The sequence below is a fragment of the Desmodus rotundus genome, chromosome 4, assembly GCF_022682495.2.
Source record: "Desmodus rotundus isolate HL8 chromosome 4, HLdesRot8A.1, whole genome shotgun sequence".
In the NCBI taxonomy this organism is placed as follows: Eukaryota; Metazoa; Chordata; class Mammalia; order Chiroptera; family Phyllostomidae; genus Desmodus; species Desmodus rotundus.
Genome location: NC_071390.1, coordinates 157,012,403 through 157,030,720, shown reverse-complemented (window position 1 = coordinate 157,030,720; position 18,318 = coordinate 157,012,403). Strand labels below are relative to the sequence as shown.

Genomic DNA, 18,318 nt, shown 5'->3' with positions numbered 1-18,318 from the left:
CACTGCCAAATTATTACTAAAAATTCAATTCAAGAAATACTTATAAAGTATTTCTAACATGCCCGGCACTGGTTAGGTGCTCTAGGGATATAAAAGAAGTGTCAGAGGATCCCTGCTCATAAAATGCTCTTGCTGAGAAAATAAGGCACACACACAAATGTGTTGTTATGTAACTATATGGCTAAAAGGGGGCTAATGAAAATTTCTGCAGTGGTTCTCTACCTTGGCTGTACAATACGTGTCCAGTAGCCCCATGTGGTTATTGAGCACTTGAAATGTGGGTAGTGCAACCAAAGAGGTGAAATTTTAATTGTATTTAATTTTAAGTAACCTAAACTTAAATAGCCACATGTAGCTAAAGGAATAGTTATAGGTCTGAATGGAAAATACGCAATACGCATTCTGTCATTTCTCCCCCTTATGCCTGTGGCAGAAACCACTACCGATCCCAGAACTCTTTCCCTCTAAGCACATATAGGCTCTCAGGAGTCTCCATGCAACATACTCAATATTTCCAATTGTCTGGACCTGATAGAAACCTATCTGCCATCCCAGATACAGATAAAAGGTAACAAAAGTGATCTGGAGGGATTAGTACTTGAGCTAAACCTAGAGAGACAACATTTGGACCAGTGGGAGGAAAGGACAGAGTGAGGGGCTCTCCAAGTAGAAAACAGCATGAGGAAGGGAACTGGATAGAGTTCTCCCGGTTCTCAGATGAGGAGATGCTGGTAGGCAAGAAGGATTGTGTTGGGTGTGGTGGAGATAAGGGCACAGGCAGAAGGTGGGGCTAGGTTAAGGAGACCTTTGGATTCCCAGAGTTTGGACTTTTCCCAAGAGCAATAGGAGCCCCTGAACATTGAGGCAGGATAAGGACTGGAGGAGGGCATGTTTTAGGAAGGCAAATCTGACAGGGAGCCACAGAATGGGTTGCATAATGGATTTATACATTCGGAGACCAGTAAGAGGCTATTCCACTAGTGGTTTTTGTTTCTCCTTTAGGAAAGTAATACTTGTTTATTGAAAAATATGTATAAATCACAGAAAAGCAAATATAAAATTAAAACTAGACCTCTCCCATTCAAACTTCACTACTACTGGCATTTTGATGTGGATTCTTCGAAGTTTGTTTCTTTTTTCCTCTTTCCATAGATACTACAATTACAATAATTTAGGAATAAAGTTGGGACTAGGACTAGGAAGGAAGTAGTGTGCATAAAGAGGAAAGGCTACAAAAGAAATTTTTACGTGAGGCAGCAGGGTAAAGAGAAAAGACCACTAGCATCAAGGGACCTGAGTTCTAGACCTGGATATGGCCATGGACCTCCTCTCTCTCAACCCCCAGACTTGGCTTCCTCATTTTAGAATCAAAGTACTGGTCTAGAGCAAACTCTGGTGTCTAATTAAGGGTCAGATGAGATTTTTGAGACCTCCCTTTAAGACCTAAAATGGAACTCAAATACACATGTGTGCAGGTCTATGTGTGTTTAAAGTGAACATCACATATAGACAGCAGGGGTTGTCATAAGACAAAATGTTCCCTTGATCTTTAAGCTGCACCAGCAGCACATTGCCCATTGCAGGCTACAAGATTTTAGGTGTGAAGTCATTGAGCCATATATTCTGAGCAGTGAGTGTTGCAGGGAGGATGCACAGGTGTAGCCCCCAGGACATGTAATTGGGTGGTGTAAACAAGGAATCCATTCCCAGATAGGGACAGTGTCTTCCAAGGCGGCAAAGTTTTTAAGGCCCAATCCATTTTCTCAGATCACAGGAAAAACAAAAATAAGAACAGCTGCTACAAAACATAAATTATGCTCTCTGAAAAAAAGCAGTACATAGCCAGATACCTGTTAATGAATAAAAGTATAAACCAGTGGTTGTCCTCAAGGGATGTCCATGAGACTCAATTATGGAGTTTTCAAAAAATACTGATGATGGAGCTCCTCCTCCTCAGACCAGTTAAATCAGAGTCTCAGTGAGTGGGCTGTGTGCACTGGTGTTTTTTCGAAGTTCTCTAGATGACTGAAACCTGAAGCACAAGCAGATGTCCCAGAGCAAGAACAGTTCGAGGAGCAGTGTGGGATCCAGATCTGACCAAATGTGCAGCCAGTTCCTTAGTGAGGGAGAACTGGAGGCCAACACTGAACCCGATGTGAAACTATACGGTTTCTACTCCAGAGTGTAGGATCTGTCCTTTTCAATACATCCCTTTGTTATTTTCACTGAACCATGCATCACAGAACTCCCAGGGACTCTCATCAGTTCATGAACTCGGGTCAGTGAACACGCCTTTCCCTGAAGATCACTTGGCCCTCTAAGGGGCTGGTAGCTAAAAAGTGTAGACTCCGGCCCTGACCAGCGTGGCTCAGTTGGTTGGGCTTTGCCAAGTAAGGCAAAAGGTCGCCAGTTTGCTCCTTGGTTAGGATACACGCCTGGGTTGCAGGCTCGGTCCCCAGTCAGCATGTATACAGAAGGCAGCCAAAATAGATGTTTCTCTCCCTCTTTCTTTCTCCCTGCCCCTCTCTAAAAAAATAAATAAAAATAAATAAATAAAATTTTAAAAATTCTCTTCTTAAAAAAAAAGTATAGACTCTGGCCTCAGACTGACCTGGGCGTGTGTACCAGCTTTGCCGTGCACACCTGTGCAACCTCGTACAACTGACAGATTCTATTATTCCTCAGTTTCCTTATTTGACTAACATCTCCTTTACGGGGTTGCTATAGAAATTAAGTGAGGACATACAAGTAAAAGAGATAATGCAAGTAAAAGACTTCTATTTGTGCTTGGCACACAGTAAGCTCTCAATAAATGTTATCATTATTTATCATGTATTTTCATCATCACCTCTAGGGTTCCTTCTAACTCCAACATTTAATGATTCTAAGAATCATTTGGACAAATGGAAATGGACAAAATCAGTAGGTACTGACATGCCTAGATTTATTTATATTTTTAAAATTTTATTTTTACTTTTGATTGTAGAGAGGGGAAGGGAGGGAGAAAGAGGGAGAAAAACATCAATGTGAGAGAGAAATATCGACCAGTTGCCTTCTGCACGGGCCAACCAGGGACCGAGCCCACTACCCAGGCTTGTATCCCACCAGGAGCAAACCGGTGACCTTTCGGTTTGCAGAAAGGTGCCCAACCAAATGAGGCCACCCTGGCTGGAGCCTGACTGACATGCCTAGATTTAAAGGTTTGTGTTCAGCCCCTTTTACTCCAGCCTGAGTCCTCAGTAACTATTTCATTCCTTCCTTCAGATGTCCCTTGTATTTTGCTGATCTGGGTCTTAGTTTCAAAAGGACCTCACAAAAGGAACACAGAATTTTTGTTATTCTTGATGAAAGCAACATGGTTGCTCTGTTACTGTTATTTCTTGGCCACACAGACACCTGTGAGTATGGCTAAAGTAACGTCAGCCGTTCTATTTCTGTCTGCCCTTGCTGAAGCAACTGCTGACACCTGGGGGCAGCCTGCCTGAACGGACGCACAGCCTTGGATGAGGCCCCAACGCAGCATAACTTTGATGCATGTCTAATGACTGGTTTGAAGACCTTGTTCTTGGAAACTTCAAGGCTGACATTTGAGTGTTGCCCATGAAATTGGCCTAAAGGTTTGGCGCTGACTTGAGCTGCAGATTTCAGCCTCATAACCTTGGAGTATTCTTGCTTTCCACAGCACCAAATAATCCTCCTACAAAGCACAGTGCCATCATCGACATGTTATTCTGCCAAAAGACACACACATTTTGTCAGTGCCCACAGCTTTCTTTTTCCTTGTCCAGGGTGGGAACAGACCTCTTTCTTTTAGGAAGACAAGCCTCCTTTTGTAGGCGAACATCCGCTTGTTGGCCATGTTGTTGGCTGAGTCACGGCCCAGAGCCAGCGCTCTACCTTTGCAGTTTGGAAAATGGATAAGCTTGTTTGGCAAAGAGCAAGTCATCAAGGAGCACACTGCCAAAGCAACCACTGCCTCTGTGAAGCTTTTGCCCATGTGAGTGAAATAATTTTAAAAAGGGAAATCATTCAGTTTGTGATTAACCACAAACACCCTTCAAAAACTTATTCCTGATGAAAACCAATTTTTCCAAACCTTTTGTTCACTGGGATCTGGGTACCAGACCTCTGGATCATCTCAGTTACAGAAATGCCTTCTTATGAAGTCACTGGTTGACTGTATCCGCAAACGGCTCTGGGGCAGCTGGGCCCAATCACGCTGACGCCAAGTCATTTTGGAAAGTTTTTCAGCTTCTATCACTTGTTCATTGCACAGGGATCATTACAAATTGTGAAGGACTTCAGCATTTACCTTTACGCAGGTTCTCACCACCACCTGGCCCCATACCTGAATTAGCACTTTTGTCAAACTGGATCAGAGATCAGAAAAAAGTGAGAGGTGATGAGTTTACTCTCTGGTATATCTGTATACAGATGAGAAAAGAGGTACATTAACTTCTACTGCATTTTTAAACATGCCATTAAATATTTGAGTTATGATGTTGCTGGTCCTAACTCCTGTTTTATTGTTAATATTTCTTCTTAACTAGATGCTTAAGCTTTCATTCTTAAACTCTTCTGGGGCAAGGATCGTGTCTGAGTCATCTATGTATCCTTTATACGCTTGCCCCGGTATCTTTCATATGGGAGTCCTCTGTAGGTTTATTCAAATTAAGTTACAGGCCTTTGTTTTCCTCCTCTGTGTAGAATTCAGCCATGTGTAGCAAGTAAACAGTACGAAGTAACATGTGATGGAAAAACATGTCTTCTATTTTCAGGTGAAAAGGCAGAAAATCACATTTAAAGGGGGTGGAAGGGGATTGCCTTCAGCATCCTGGTGTCATTGGGGGAGAGGTCCCTGTTAGTGGCTGACTGAACAGAAGAAAACCTTAGTGTGTGTTTGACCTTCGGTAAGTCTTCTTCACACGGACACGGCTGTGCAACTGCACAAATCCTACCTTAAATCTTATTTGAATTAGTCTGCCTTCTCGGGGGGAAAAGAGTGATAGGAAGGTCATTTTCTAAAATAAATACCTTCTGGTAAATTTTAGAGATTTGGGGAAATTTGTTTCTACGAGATCTGTGACCACTAAACGCCAACTACAACGCAGAGGCATGAAGAGCCATTCGCCATAGAAAACAATGTCTTAAGTGGCCGACCTTTTCCTCCTTCTTGAAAGCAACTTGCATTTCAATTTGTAGGTTAAATAATATCCACATCTTCATTTATGAACTTATTTGGAATGGAAATCTAGGCTATAGTGGGTCAGCATTCAGTGTTTTGCTATTTTATTTAAAGTTTCCCATCAGGAACTCCATGATTTTTTTTCCACCTTTGCCTTTCCTAAGAATCTCCACCACCTGACTTCTGATGCCTACACCCTGATGGAGGAACACAGGCTTTCTGTGGCTTGAGGAAAATCAGGCAATGATCTAGACAATAACTTTTTAGGAGGATTGGTCAAAGAGGTCACTGGAAGTTCATACTAAAAGTTCAGATTTCTTTATATCAATCATGGCCAGTGATTCTCTTCCCTTCTGTATGGGGAAAACATACCAATCTTATCTCAGACTGCGGTAAATATCTCCCCTTCACCACCGCCACCCCCCCCCCCAAAAAAAAGGCCTGTTGAATAGACCTCTCTGCAGAGAACGAGAGACAGATTGAGATCTAGTTCTGGTCATCCCCTATACGTGAGGTACCTCTCAAAAAATGAGCACATCAAATTCTCTCATGATTAAGAACCCAGCAAGCCTGAGATGGACAATTCACGGGAACTGAGGTTTGTGTATGTGTGTGTATATATGTACACGTACGTGTGCAAACTTCTGAATCGGTCAGTCTAGTGCCTGGTCCAAGTGCCTCAGCTCCGCAGTACTCTTGATAGAAAATGTCAGCAGACAGCACGAGGATTTGAAACCTGAGACTCTCAGAATGATCCAAAAGCGGAAGCAGGGTCGAGTAGCTGGCCTCTGTCTGTTCTCTATAAACCACCTATTTTTTAAAATCTGGCCTTTGGGTGGGGGAATCGTGCCAGTGGTCAATATCAAGTGATGCCAGTGATGCCATCAAGCAAGTAGAGGAAAAGAAAACAACGCATTTGTTGATGAAAACAATCTCGCACTAGAAGCTGATCACCTCCCTATGGGAGGTAGGTAAGAGAAATTCAGAACATAGAATCAGAGAGGATTCAGAGGACTGGCAGGAGAACAGGACTTGCGATCCAGCTCTGGGAAATAACGCTGATAGAGGAGAAAGAATTTATGTCTGAACCACCACGAACCAAAAAATAAAAATCTGACTATCAGTTTGAAATCAGTCTGTAAGGGGTTTTAAAGGTTCCTCCAAAAATTTGGCCAAGTCCTCAAAACAGAGGTCTGTTTGTCTGAAGTCACCGTCCCTTTACCCCCTTCCCCCATGAGATTCACAGTTAATCCTTGAATCTGACACTCTCCCATGTTGAGACCCTCAGGAAAGGCTGTTTCTCATTTGGACAAATGGAGACGGACAAGATCGGTAGGTACTGACACTACCGCCGGCCCCCAATCTCCCTCTGCCCAGGAAACCATCCCTTCTTCAGGTCACAGTTAAAGTACCACTTCCATTCCAAAGAACTTCCCGATGGCTGCCCCTCCCATTAGTGATTAGGTTAAGGCTCCGATTTTAAGCTCCCTGAACTCCTTACACTTCCTTCAATTCACTCATTACTCCTTTATTATTTAATGTCTGCCCTGACTCCTAGACCAGCTTCCAAGGGGCAGAAGTCTAATCCTTTCTGTTTTTCTCTCTTAATTATCCAGCACCTAACACAAAGCCTGGCACAAAGCAGGTGCTCAGAAAATGTCTGTTAACCGATTTACCTGAACCCCTACTGCCCTACTGATCTCAGGATTAGCATTCAGGATATCAGTATCCTCCATGGGGCCCTACAAAATGGAAGTTCTGCAAATCTTCAAGCCGCTAAAAACCTGTGGCTTTGGAATTCCTGCCCATTCTGTGGCATTCACTCTGTAAAGATGCTATTTTCCCATGCATGTAACATGAATGTGGACTTGAACTCATTCACAGATAAATGGACGCTGAGAAATCATTCGGAAGGCACAGTGCAGTATTTTAGTTGCAAGTCCTGTGATGTTGACCGCTGGAAGGGAGCCGGCTTCGGATAACAGTGTCTGATTCTGGGATCTGCCGCCCGGGGGGCTGCTCCGTGACCTCACACGGCTGTTGGGAGTGCCATCACCGCTGCTTAGGAGGTCCCAGGGCTACTAATCTCAGACTGCCATATGAAGTCACTGAAAAAATTAGTTTTTCTCAGTATTAGAATCCTCAATTCTTTCTTTGGTTAAGTACAGAATTCTTACTGATTCATTCTTTAACAGAAAAATACTAATTCCCTACCTTAAAAATAAAGAAAAAAGCATTTGTATTCTATGAAAAACAGGAGGTAGAACACCTTAATGCTGGTCATTTGGAGATTATCAAAGGAATCACCAAATCTAAGTCTCCACAAAATGCATTCCAATTTCGGACATTTTAAATTGTTGGGGGTGGGACAGAGCGCATTCTAGCATTGACAAAATGCAGAAAACTCTATATAGGAAAACACTCGGTATTAAAAGAGTTTAAGCAAAGTCATTCAAGCATAGATTCTGTCACTCTGTGTGTCTGTGGAATCCTCTGGAGACATCCATGCTTATAAATTTAGACAGCACTGTGGTCTAGTAAGTTGAGCAAACACCCAGAAGCAGAACAATATGTGTTGGTTAAAATAAAATCAAAAAAAAAAAAAAAGAGGGGATTAGCATTTGAATTTCTTCCACCCCTGGTGAGGTTGTAGCCAGCGTGACTTACCAAACCTCTTTGGTGAGCCCAGGAATGGCTGACCTCTGCTGGGCAACCTGACACAAGGTGTCTGTCCTTCCAACGCCTCTGTTACACAAACTGTGACATGGAAAAGGTACCACCACCGAACCAGAGACCTCTAATAAGGAACATGTGATCAATGACCGCGAAGTGTAACGGAGGAGGAGGGGCAAGAAGAAATATGGCGTTTACTATCATCACCACACATCTGTGTGTGTGCATGGATTACAGGAAAAACTACATAACCAGACAGCGTAGGGAAATCTCCACTAGCCCATAGACATGGAGAAAATAGGCCAATTCTGCAAGGCTATTCAGGTTCCTATTTGCTAAAGGGCATTCAAGGAAGAAAAGCTTACTCTGATGAAGAGAGAAGAGGGAAATGTGTAAAGAGGCAGTATTAACAGGGAAGAGAAGATGACAGATTTGCCCAGGTGCTCAAAACTCAGCTCGACTGCTTGCTAGCTGGCGGTCTTGGGCATTTTACTCTCTGAGCCTCCTTTATCTCATTTAACATGGGCCTAAGGGAACCCACCTGTTAAGGACACTGTGGCAATACATAAAATGACAGACATGAAGCCCTTGAGGGTCCCATTATCAAAGAAAACGCTCATGAAAGGCAATGGTGATGATTATATTCATCTAAATTCCTTCCTGCAGAAGGCACATTAAATTGTGGTATTTTAGGGTAAATCACCAAACACTCAAAAATTTTTAAAGCATTGTGAGCTGTTAGTATTTTAAATGTTCCTTTACCTTTGGGAGCCCCTTATAGCGGGCTTTCCTGCTCACATATAACTCATACTCCGTAACTATTCAGCTCATCTTTAAGTAAATACACTTGATTAGCGAGGCTCTGTACAGCAGGCTTCCTTATGCTACTTCCCCGTGAAGAATGAATGAAACTCCATGAGAGTCTCACTCCCACCCTCTCCAAGAAAGACCACGAGTCCACAACCTACCTCTGGGAAATAAAACACTGAATTCTGCTAACTCCTTGGTCCAACTCAGTAATCATTTGTTCCAAAGTTCTTCCCAACTCAATGGCTTAATTAACTAAGGTTGAGCTTTTGATTAACACACCGTGCTTGAAGGAACTTTGGCCCACAGAAACTTGGCATTTGACTTGCTCCTCTGGAGTCCAACCTGTGTCACAAATGCGTTTCAAGGGTAATAAAGGACCTAGCTGTTTGCTTACAGCAAACGGAGGCGGTGCCCTGTCATTATCCGGCTTTCACCTCCGCTGTGCGCTGAACCCTGAACGGGGAAGATTTGCAGCCCACATGTCGGTTTCTAGAGTGAACAGAATAAAAAAATACGTATTTCCAAACCAAAAAGTACCTAGCTTCTACCCGGTGCACTCACTAAATGTCAGCTGTTGAAGATACATGAATATGGCCCGAGATCAGAGCAGCCAGGGTGCAGATCAGGTGTGTGAGCAGGTGTGTGTTACATTGGTCCGGATTCTGCCTTGGAGAGCAAACTGCTCTCTCCGACTGTTCCCGAGTTCCTCTTTAGTAACGTGTTACATACAACATGCCTCAGACACAAGGCAGAGGCCGCAGTACTTGAAGAGTTCACACTCCTGCCCACTAAGAGGTTAATAGTGTCCCTAAAGATTCATATGTTGAAGCCCCAGCCCCTAGTATGCCAGAATGTGACTGTGTTTAAAAATAGGGCCTTTAAAGAGGTAATTGATTAATGATGTTAATGATGTAAGGTCATATGGGAGGAGCCTAATCCAATACGACTGATGTCTTTATAGGAGGAGATTAGGACATATTCACATACGGACTAAGGGACAATCGTGCAAGGACATGGTGAGAAGGTGACCATCTGCAAGCCAAGGAGAGAGACCTCAGGAGAAAATAAACCCACTGACACCTTGATCTTAGACTTCCAGCCTCCAGAATTCCAGAACTGTGAGAAAATAAATTTATCTTGTTTAGGCCACCCAATCTGTGGTATTTTCTTGTAACAAACTAGTGCACTGCCCCACTCCCTACATCCCTCAACCTGATGTCCCAGGACCAGGCAGGCAACAAATGAGTGAAGCAAAGAGCGAGATAATAGGAGTGGTGCAGTGGTAGACAGGAGAGGACATGTTCTTCCTACAGTCATCAAATTTTAAAACTTTAAAACACTGTAAGGACATACAAAATACATGTGGGCCTTAAATATGCTGGTGACCCTTCAGTTGCAATCCCTGGGCTAAATCCCTATGATCTGATATTTAACAATTGATGTTTAAAAACATCCACAATTCATGCTTTTAACACATTTTAATTCAACAGCTACTATAGGCCAGGCCCTTTGCCAGACACTGGGAATAGCAGGTGCTGAATAAAATAGGTGTCTTCTCTGCCTTCATGGTATGTAACGGTCTTGACAGGCAGTCCAGGTACTGAGCTAGGCTAGAAATATCAAGTTGAAAAGACAAAGCTGCTGCCCTCTAGGAGGGGCACAGATTAGCAGGGCACAGAGATGCCACAAGAACATTCTAAAATAATGTGACACCAGCTTAATTCGCGAGAGGCCAGGGAAAATGGGAAGAAGATGATTCCAAGTCTGTCCAGGTTAATCAGGGAAGATGTCAGCCAACTCCTGAAGGCTGAGGTGCAGTCTGCCTGGCGAACCGGCATGATGGACAAGGAGAGGGTACTTTCTAGATAGAAGGAACAGCAAGTCCCTGGGCACAGGGACATGAGAGGCCATGGTATCTGCGGATAATAACTAAGGAGACTGAAGGTGGGCAGTGCAGAGCAGCATGGCGTGCAGCTGAACTGGGCAAGGACCAGGAGCTCACACAGTATTGCACAGCGAACCGCTGGAGAATTTTAATCAGGAAGGTGACATTGCCAAAATTTCACGTTAGAAAGATCACTCCAACCACAATCCAAAAGGCTGGGCTAAAGGGATGGCAACCCATCAGGAGAAGACGAAGGCAGGAACCAGGGAGACAGACGGAGGGGTGCTTGGTGGTCAAGGTCAGGGATTCAGAACTGGAGTCATCACGGCATTCAACCATGGCCCTGGGTGACACTGCCCAAGGACATTATGTGCGTAGAGAGTAGCACTAGTTTTTTCAAGCTGGGTCCTTTGATCAATGAGAACATGCATTTCTTAAGAAGCTTTAATTTCATTTATGTTCTATTAGGAAACTAACTCTACTCACTCTTATTTCTTTTCTTTTTACTGGCAAATAGCTCTCCTACTTATTTTTTTAAGGTGACTTAACAAGATAATCTATGTAAAAGGGTATGTGTTTTTTTTTTATTTAATCTTTATTGTATTTCATTTTCCATTACCATTTAGTCCCTTTACACCCCTGTACTCACTCATTTTATCTGCCAAAGCCGTATGTGACTGTACCTCAGCTTCCTTATCTGTGAGTATGATAATAATGGTACTTTCCTCAAGGGATTCCTTGAGTTCATTAATACAGATGGTACTTAAGTGCGATGAATGTTAGGGATTATTGAAGCAGAAATAAACTTTAAAGAACAAATGCATAATTAATGACTGTGCAATCAACAGTCCTCCCTCTCAGTGAGTATGAGCCAGGTTAAACCAACAACCACAACCACAGAGTAAAATTTATCTGCAGTAATTACCTTGGAAAGGACAGACTCTATTTCCCTGATCTTTCTGGAGTTCTCCCACAGCCTTTTAGAAGGGGCCCTCACATCTGTACATGATCATGACTTTATTGTAAACTTACAAAATCCTTTGTCTCAGGTGAAATTTTTTCAAAGACGAAGGAGTTGTGGGGCTGCGGGATCTGCAAGGGCAGACTGACTGAACAGGGGCACATGGGAACTTTCTAGAGAGACGAAAATTTCTGTCTGGACTAGGGCAGTGATTTCAAGGCTGTATGTGTTTAAAAATCACTTGAAATGTGTGACATTTATTATATGTAAATTATGCTTCAACAAAGATTGAAGAGATGAAAGATAGGAAGAAGGGGAATTCACAGAAAATGGATATTTATATTCCAAAGAAGGGAAAAACAGATTTGCATGAAGGAATTTGCCTCAATACTTTCAATTTCCAAATCTCTTTGATGGGAGAAGCTGGTCAGGAATGTCAAAGAGCTTTCTTCCGCAAGAAACATTTCGAAAATTCTCCCTCATTATCCTCTGTCTAAAGAACAGCACTTTTTACCCCAAGTTTCACTGGACAAGCTGCCCTCTTGTGGCTTTGATATATATTTCCTGAACACAAAAGCAGGCAGCTATTAAGCTAACTGGGTAGCAATCCCAGCCTGCCCACAAATATTTCTCAAGGGAAATGAGAAGGGGCCGCTTCCACACAAGAGACCATGTGGGCCATCATGGGCTGTGTCACAGCTGAGCTTTAAATAACTAATAGGGAACCCACAAAATACATATGGTTTGAGGTTGATTAATTTGAAAGATATTTTATCTCAATTTAAATTGTTGGTTAATTAAATTAATTAGTTAATTGTTTTATTGAATTTATTGGAGTGACATTGGTTAATAACCATATAGGTTTCAAGTGTACAACTCAAAAAAACATCATCTGCATCCTGCATCATGCATTCACCACCCAAAGTCAAGTCTCTTTTCATACCCATGTTTCCCCCTTTCCCCACTGCTACCTCCCTCCACTCCCTTTCCCTCTGGCTGTCACCATACTGTTACCCATGTCTTGTGTCATTCATATATATATATAAATTTTCTTGCTTAATCCCCTCACCTTTTCTCACCCAGCCTCCCAATGCTCCTACCCTCTGACAGCTGTCAATCTGCTCTCTGCATGTAGGCTTCTGTTTCTATGTTGTTTGTTAAATTATTTTGTTGACTGGATTCCACCTAGAAGTGAGATCATATGGTATTTGCCTTTCCCTGACTGACTGACTTCACTTAGCATAAATTGAAAGCTTTTGCACAGCAAAAGAAACCATCAACAAAATGAAATGGCAACCCAATGCATGGGAGAACATATTCACCAATGATACATTTGATGAGGGATTAATTTCCAAAATATATAAAGAACTTATACAACTCAGTGCCAAGAAGACAAACAATGCAATTAAAAAATGGGCAAAGTATCTGAACAGATACTTCTACAGAGGACATACAGATGGCCAACAGACATATGAAAAGATGCTCAATGTCATTAATTATCAGAGATGCAAATTCAAATCACGATGAGATATCACCTCACACCCATCAGAATGGCCGTCATCAATGACTCAACAAACAACAAGCATTCTTGAGGAAGTGAAGAAAAGGGAACCCTCCTGAACTGTTGGTGGGAATGCAGGCTGGTACAGCCACTGTGGAAAACTGTATGGAATTTCCGCAAAAAATTAAAAATGGAACTACCTTTTGATCCAGTAATCCCACTTCTGGGAATATATCTGAAGAAACTTGAAACACTAATTCAAAAGAAAATAGGTATCTCTATGTTCATTTCGGCATTATTTACAATAGCCAAGATCTGGGAACAGCCCAATTGTCCATCAGTAGATGAGTGGGTAAAAAGCTGTGGTACATTAACACAATGGAATACTACACAGCAGTAAAAAAGAAGGAAATCTTACCTTTTGTGACAGCGTGGACAGCCCTGGAAATTGCTAGTTAATTTTAACGTACTCGAGTACACATTTTCACTTTTGCAACACAGACTGCACAAGTACGCGTATGTCTCAGGGTGAGTGCAAAGAAAACAACTGAAAGTTTCAATTCCACCATCTGTGAATACAATTCAGTATTCCCAAGGTATTTTTGAACGAAGAAAGAAAACAACACCACCCAAGCAAATACAGCCCAAAACACTGGGTTTTATTAACACTGGTACTTGGGGAATCTATGTGTTTTGTCAAACATTAAGCACTTGTTTAATAAAAGGAAAAAAGGAAGGATGGAGGGAGGGAAGAAGGAAGTAGACAAGGAAAGAATGAAAGGGAAAGTGAAATAGCATATCTTTCAAAAGTTGCACTAAAAAGGAAGATAAAAGATGGCACAAGCATTAACTCAAAAAATGGCAACATTTTCTTTAGAAAACCACCCACCTTCATACAAAGCCTTTTGTAAAAGAAATATATAGAGAAAAGGCATGAATATGAATAAAAACACACTGTATTCAACTGTTGGAATGTTAAAAATTCATCTAGTCCAGATCAGTAGTATGAGGCTGGACTAGACCAACTTACACCAGGGCTACACTCCTGATAAATGACTGCTGAATCCATATTCTGGTAGAGCAACCTTTCTTCTAAAATCAAGTCATGCCACTTCCCTTCCCACTATTCTCCAATGTCTTCTCCTCACACTTGGAATAAAATCCAAAATCCTTCCCCAGACTCCCTCCAGAAGCCTGCATGGTTCTCTGTCCTTCATGCCCTGCCTCCCTTCCAGCCCCACACTCCCTCCGGGCACATCACCAGCATCCTGGCTGTTCCTCACCTCCCTGCCTTCAGCACTCATTCTCGCCTGGAATCTCCTTTCCCAGCCACAGGGCTCTCTCTCCACTCCCATCCCCCAAATTTAGCTCTTTACTCTAATTTAATCACCTCTAAGAAGTCTTCCTGACCATTCTTTGAAAACAACCACCCAATCACTAACTTTGCACTCTCTCCTCTTTCCTGTCTTTTTCGTCTTTGCATTTATTAGTATCTGAAATTGTCATGTATTCATTTCTATCACTTTTTTATTATATCTCTGCCCCACTGAAATGTGAGCTCCATGAGAGAAAGGGCTTTTTCTCCTAAAACAGAGCCTGACACTAGGCAGTACTCATCATTTGAGAAATGAAATAACCTCGCTTGGGGAGATGATACACCCTAATAAAATATGTTCGAACACTCTGCTACTATCAACAAGTCCTTCCTCAGACCCACCTCAAGTCTCCCCTATTGCAACAAAAGGCCACAGTCTTTACTTGAATCCCAGAGTGACAGACAGTGGTTGACCAACATGTTCTGTTAAGCAATTTTTAGAACCACACACTTTGAAGGTAAAGTGGGACCTTAGCTATAACCTACTGCAGCCCTTCTGTTTTGAAGATAAGAACACAGGCTCAGAGAGGTTGGCTGGTACCGCCAGGCACACACAGAACAGCAAACATCAGTAAACATCAGCAATCACCAGATCACTTAAGGGGTGAACAGTGCCTGCCTTGTTTATCTTCATAATCCCAGACCGCGCACGGCACCTGGCACGAAGAATGAACTCAGCACAAGCGCACCGGAGTAGCGACTGCCCTCCATCCTGCTCTACGTGCTCATTCAACTGAACCGTACTTCCTCTCATCGCTGTCTCAACTACAACTTCCTATCCAAGAGCCATTTCCAGGTACTTGTGTCACGTGCCATCGTTTCCTGTGCTCTCTCCTTTTACTGTGCAATTTGACAACATACAAGGCCAAACAGTGTATCTGGGGGTTGGTTTGATTTTAACATAATTCAAATAGCTTGGCCTGGAAATATTAAGGAAAAAGTGGAATATGCAAAGCAAACTAATAAAAATGAAAGAGGGAGGCAAAAAGCTGGCAGTGTACCCGGCCATGGGTGCCGTGACTGTACTACGCCAAGGCAGGAGCCCTGTCTGGTTCATATTTGTCTTCTGGCCGCACCTAGCAGTGTGCCTGGCACACAGTCAGGGCCCGTTTGCGGGAAGAGGAGAGGACAATGACAGTGCAGAATCAGTTTACACTCAGCCTGCAGTGGTTCAGCAATCACAGTAAGTTTACTTTACAATAATGGCTTACATGTGCATGGTGCCTTCCCTTCTCAGCACTCTACATCTGTCTCCTCACTGAAGCCCCCCAACACCAACACCTCACCTGTGAAAGAGACACTACTACTCTGAAAAACCAAGTCGCGTTCAGAAATCAGTGAGCAGTCAAATCTAGACTCTAGTCTCTAATGTGACTCTCTGTAGACTTCCTTTTTTCCAGTACGTCTGCATACCCATATGCTCTAATAAAGAAAGAGTGGTGTGTTTGGATAGGGGACATTGTTCAAGACATAGCTAGAGGAATTAAGCAATGTGGAGAGCATGCAACATACTACCTTCCTAAAATCTGAAATGTTCTGGATTCCAAAGCACACCTAACTCAATGGGTTTCAGGCGAGGACGTCTCATTTACCTGAACTTAGAGAAGCAGCTTGTCCAAAGTCACACACGTAGGCAGTGGCAAAGCTGGGACGGCAATTCGGGCAGTGTAACTCTACAGGTGTGCTCAGGGCGCAGTATCCTGCCTCTCTCATCGATGAAGTCAGGGTGACCTGAAAAACAATGAGTGCCTCGACTATTCTTCTGATGTGGCTCCAGGAAATAAGATGCAGCGAGGTGAATGGCTGGGGCGGACTTGTGTGGTCACCCATGAAGACTGATTAGGACTAGTGATGACCCCAGCTCAATGAGGGCTCAGGGACAGCAACCTGAGCACAGTGGACTTTCTCAGGGGTCATGGCCATATCCAGGAAAGAGGGCATACAAAGCTTTCGGTGATTAAAAGATCCACCTCCCTGAATGCCTTTCCAGGAGCTTCTGGGAAACGCAGAGGCAAACCTTTTAGGGGTCTGGGATGATCTTCCCACATTCTTTGATATGTCCTATGAAGTGGGAGGGGAGAGCTGCAGGGGGAGCGGAGACTCTGTAAGCATAAGGGGGGGTGTTTGTGCATGCACGGAAGCGCATGCTCATTGCAAACTCACTCCCCTCATGTCCAGAACGCAGAACAATGAAAACTGTGTCCTGGCCTTTATTTCTATCGCCTGAACTAATTAACTGGGGAGATTAAAGATGCTAGTTCATTTGGCCCAGCGGTGTTCCTACTTCACCAAGTACCTGGGGTGGACTCCATTCTCGGATCTCAGTTCAAATGCTACTTCCTCAGGGGAGCCTTCCCAACACCCCGAATTAAACCGCTTCCCTTTTTGTTCTCTCCCACTGCCTGGTGTAAACCTCCTCTCATAGCACTCATCATGATCTGTGCTTAAACACTCATGAGTTCATTTGCTCACTGTCTGGCTGTCCCCACCAGACTGTGATCTCAAGGATGTCAGGGCCCTTGTCTGTCTGCTCACCTCTGTACCCCCAGCTCCTGACACATCCTAGCAGCTCCATAAATATTTGCTGAATGAAGGAAGGAAGGAAGGAGGCTTGAATTTCACAACAGAAAACCAGGCATGGGCAGCACCTCACCAGCAGGCACACACGAGGTCTTCGCCCACCTCTGAATTGTGAAAGCTGAATTGCCTGGGCAATTCTATTTGGTAATTCATCATATGCTGCCCAGTGACGTGCCATGTCTATAGTTCTGGGTGGTTACTTCACTCTATTATTCTTAGTATTTAACTTTGAACCTGTTTAGATCTTGTCTTCCCAACTAGAGTAGGAGCACGCTGAGTATAAGTCAGACTGTCTCGAATTCCTCAGAGCTCCCTGACCAGTGTTTGGCATCTACCCTTTTGTGGTTGCTTTTTAAGTGCTCAAAACAGGTCTTATTGCAGGTGGGGAAACTGAAGCCCCCAAGTGCAGGATAGTGTCAAATGAGGAAATCTGAAGCGCACATTGGGGATTTTGCCTAAAATTGTTAAAAAATGAGTTGAGTGCCTGGGAGGAAAGACTGAGTGTAAGACACGGGCTCTAACTTTTTTCATGTGAGTGACCAACACAGGGCAGAGAAAATCTTAATTCAGCGAAGTTCTTTCTCAGCCTCATGAACTATCCCTCCCACCATCTTTCGGGTCCCACCCAAATCGGGAAGGCTCTTGGTGGTGCAAAAGTAGGATTTTTGTGCTCTGCCAAGTCAGGCCCTGTGTTACAGGGTAGAAAGAACACTTGTTCCTGATTTCTCAATTCCTCATTCCTGCTGGCAGCACAAAATATGCCCAGCCCTGACTCTTGAGCCCAACAAACCACAGATGAAATAGATAACTCAGTGTTATTTCATTTCAAATCTATAGACTTCAAGTAGTATTTTATACTCACTTTTTTCCTTTTTTGTGTGTGTGTGTCAAGTTACTCATGATAGATGTTTGTGAATTAGCAAGCAGGTCTGTAAACCTTTCACCCATAGCAACACACTCACTTTCAGGCATCACCCTGCTCTCATTTTCTGCCCGGCCCTCTCAGAAGCACAACAGTTACAAACCAGACTAGTCAGCTGAAATGCTGTTGTCAACATACAGCCAAACCACTCGGAATTTGCACAATTGTCAGGAATTTCCTAATATGGCCAGGGTGACTGGCAGTTTGAGGTTTCACCCACATCACCTGCAGAATCTGAATCCACTGCACGAAAACTACAGAAAGGCTCCAAGCACGCACGAAGGTCAGCCTTTAAAATACAAGGGCATGGATATTACGAGTCGTGCTCACCTTCACGTCCCCCAAGGCACAGGGGAGTCAGGGGAGTGAGAGTCGCGTGGCCCAGCACTTCCTTCCCACCCTCAGATGGCCGAGAGCTCAGGGCCT

At 43.4% G+C, this 18,318-nt stretch overlaps 1 protein-coding gene across 6 annotated transcripts in view; it reads right to left on the bottom strand.

Moving 5' to 3' along the window:
* The window catches only part of RBM47 (RNA binding motif protein 47), a 144,526-nt gene that overhangs the window by 78,770 nt on the left and 47,438 nt on the right, over window positions 1–18,318 (bottom strand). For 3 of the 6 annotated variants that reach the window (XM_053922679.2, XM_053922678.2, XM_024573938.4), the window contains one exon: window positions 15,983–16,121. The exons of the other annotated variants lie outside the window; for them this stretch is intronic. The gene's annotated coding sequence lies outside the window, so the exon portion shown is untranslated. The remainder of the gene's footprint in view (window positions 1–15,982; window positions 16,122–18,318) is intronic. 6 annotated transcript variants of the gene reach the window in all.